Source organism: Pseudophryne corroboree, chromosome 11 (assembly GCF_028390025.1).
Source record: "Pseudophryne corroboree isolate aPseCor3 chromosome 11, aPseCor3.hap2, whole genome shotgun sequence".
NCBI lineage: Eukaryota > Metazoa > Chordata > Amphibia > Anura > Myobatrachidae > Pseudophryne > Pseudophryne corroboree.
The window spans coordinates 145,869,968-145,873,115 of NC_086454.1; the positions used below are offsets into that span (position 1 = coordinate 145,869,968).

General features: G+C 41.4%; 1 long non-coding RNA gene across 1 annotated transcript; it reads right to left on the minus strand.

Moving 5' to 3' along the window:
• Nucleotides 1–393: 393 nt before the first annotated feature.
• LOC134969160 (uncharacterized) lies at nucleotides 394–2,174 on the minus strand. Its single transcript, XR_010189418.1, has 2 exons — nucleotides 1,870–2,174; nucleotides 394–1,151 (listed from the first exon to the last, which is right to left on the minus strand). It is a non-coding gene; the product is annotated as an uncharacterized LOC134969160 (long non-coding RNA).
• Between the last annotated feature and the right edge of the window lie 974 nt (nucleotides 2,175–3,148).

Here is a 3,148-nt window from a genome sequence, read left to right on the forward strand (position 1 = left end):
CTAGCTGCACGCAGGTAGGTTTGCTTCTGTTGTGGAAAAAATCAACGTGGACAGTTGTGGTCAGATTCAGAGTTTATATTGATAATGGCAGAGCAAGATTACAATAAAGTGACAGTCAGCATGCACTTACAAGTAAGTACAAGAGAGCTCCATCTGCCTCTCGAACATGGCATAGATGGCCCCTAATATTGCATATTACAAAGAATTACTCCACCCAAGCTTGGACCAATCATAGCAGGCCTTGAGGCCCATTCCTCCTTATCGAACACCATCTGGTCCTGGGTGGGCACATGACACAAATCAGCAAGACTAGGGTGACTTAGCAAAGTAAAGCAAGTTCTTGTCACGTACCTACATTCTTTGTCAGCAAAACATCTTACATAATAATGTCTGTTACGTATTACATGATATTAAAAAGTCAGAATAGATTCTATACATTGCTTAAATTTCCTTAACAATTCTCACCCTTTTGATAATTTTATTATCACACATATATAAAAACATAAACTAAAAGGTAACAATGGCAGTACTACTAATGCTAAGAAGGTGGTGTGACTGTGACTGGGGATGATATAGCCACAGATGCACCTGGGCCTACCCTGACTCTGTTGCCACACCCCGCAGTCAATTGGTACCTGCAGGTCAAAGTCTTGTCCTTTAGCAGCCGCTTTTCCCGGGCGAATTAGGTCCACCCAGTACTCTGATGCCCCCAGGTTTTATTATGTGACAAAGTACCAATTGAGACAGGATGTACGCAAGAGGGAGAACTGACTAAGTACTGCCTCGCGGTTGCTATTCTGCTAAGCATTCACACACCTTTATTGAAGCATTCACACACCTATCTATCTAGCTGTAAGAATAATAACAGCAGCCAGAGGTGCACTAGGGCACAGAGACCACTCGGTGAATTCGCTGGAATCGGAATGACTGACTCGTCGAAATCACTTCTCGGGATAAACTCCCTCTGGGGTGGTGTCCAAACTGTCGAAGTGCACCTGCGGGACCCTCTTTCAGAGATGATGTCTTCCACCCAACTCTTACAACAACTGAGGGGTCTCTCAGAAGAGATGGGCAGTTGGGCTGGGCCATCAGACGGTCATCTCTGTGGCTGTTATCATTCTTCCTATTAGGCGAGCGAATCCACATTTTTCCTGAAATGAGAAATACAGCACATTAAGCATTTCCAAGCGATCAAAAGAAATACAATCAATCCTATCACTACCACTATGGGTTTTATTAAATCTGATAATAGATTGTTAAACCATACACCAATTGACCCCATCCAGGAGAAGGGATTCCATCCCTCCTTGGATATGTCTCTAGCTTGTTTTGTAATTCCTTTACTTTATTCATGTGCGCTTCTATGGGGTCATGTGAGTCCTCAATCCATGTACAACATTCCTCCTTTATAACAGCACACGTTCCTCCCTCCATGGCTAACAAGTAATCGAGAGCCATCCTATTTTGTAGGGTCACCTTCCTAATTTGAGCCATTTCTTCATTGATAGCATGGATGGCACTTGTGGTCTCATTAATTATCCCATCCATAATATTTGCATATTTATTTAACTTATTTGCTAATTCAATTCCCCAGCCTGTCCAGGCAGGGAACCACATCCAGGCTTTATCTGCTGCAGTAAACAATTCTCTCTTGTATCTAGTCTCTCTAGGGCCTGTTTCTATCATATTGGTAAAAGAGATGTTCTCACGTTGTCTTATGGCTGGCACAACTCTTCCTATAGTGCAGTTCCCCCATGCTCCCATAGGAAGCCATGAGTATGCCCTATTGCCACAAATATAGTATAGGCCTTGCTTCAGCACCCTAGGGATTATCTTACCATGATTTCCCAACCAGCTCTGAAACCATACCATATTATTGTGCACTTGGGTCTTACAATCCCAATCATCCTCATCCATCTGGTTAGGACAGGCACACCTAGGGGCACAAAGAGCTTTCATTTTTGCACACCAACATTGATTGTTACAGTTACCGTTCACCTTGTCACATAACTTTTCATTGTATTCCATGTTAAACACTAAGGCAGCATTTTCACAATTTGTTTCTCCAACGTATACCTTAGGTAAGTTGACTAGGTGACCTTTTAGTTCGGCCACGTGGTTAATAAACATAGGCCCTATACACATAGTGGGCGGAGAGATTATACCAGCAATTTCTAAATACAGGTTGAGTCTCCCTTATCCAAAATGCTTGGGACCAGAGATATTTTGGATATGGGATTTTTCCGTATTTTGGAATAATTGCATACCATAATGAGATATCATGGTGATGGGACCTAAATCTAAGCACAGAATGTATTTATGTTACATATACACCTTATACACACAGCCTGAAGGTCATTTTAGCCAATATTTTTTATAACTTTGTGCATTAAACAAAGTGTGTACATTCACACAATTCATTTATGTTTCAGATACACCTTATACACACAGCCTGAAGGTCATTTAATATAATATTATTAATAACTTTGTGTATTAAACCAAGTTTGTGTACATTGAGCCATCAGAAAACAAAGGTTTCACTATCTCAATCTCACTCAAAAAAGTCCGTATTTCGGAATATTACGTATTTCGGAATATTTGGATATGGGATACTCAACCTGTATATTCCTAGGTCTGAAAGAGCATTGTGAGCAGTGTGATTTATGTCTATTTCAACATTATAGCTATAATCTGTGAGGTTAAGATCATTCATCGAGATAGGGATACCAATCAAAGGGATTCCTTTATGGTTAGCAGGAACATAAGAACAGATCCAACAGTCAGTGGCGTTCAGCTCCTTAGCTGTCTGCTGATGTAGAAGCCATATAGAGTTCTTTTGCTTTTCTCCTTTCACCTGCACACACTGATATAAAGCACAAACAAGCAGGCAGAAAAACAAGAGTATCTTAACAGTCCATTCAGTTCTCTTCTCCCCGGGGGGCCCCATGCTTTTAGGACCAGTTTGCATCATTGACCTGAAAGTTAATTTTCTTACAGTGAGAAGCGTACTTTCCTCTCCACCTTGACGGAGGTCACTGTGGTCAATAGCACCTGGTATGGGCCATCAAATCGGGGTTCCAGATGTGTCTTGTGGATCTGGTAAAGAAGAAAACACTTTGCCATGCAAATTAGTCAGTGGCTTATGAAG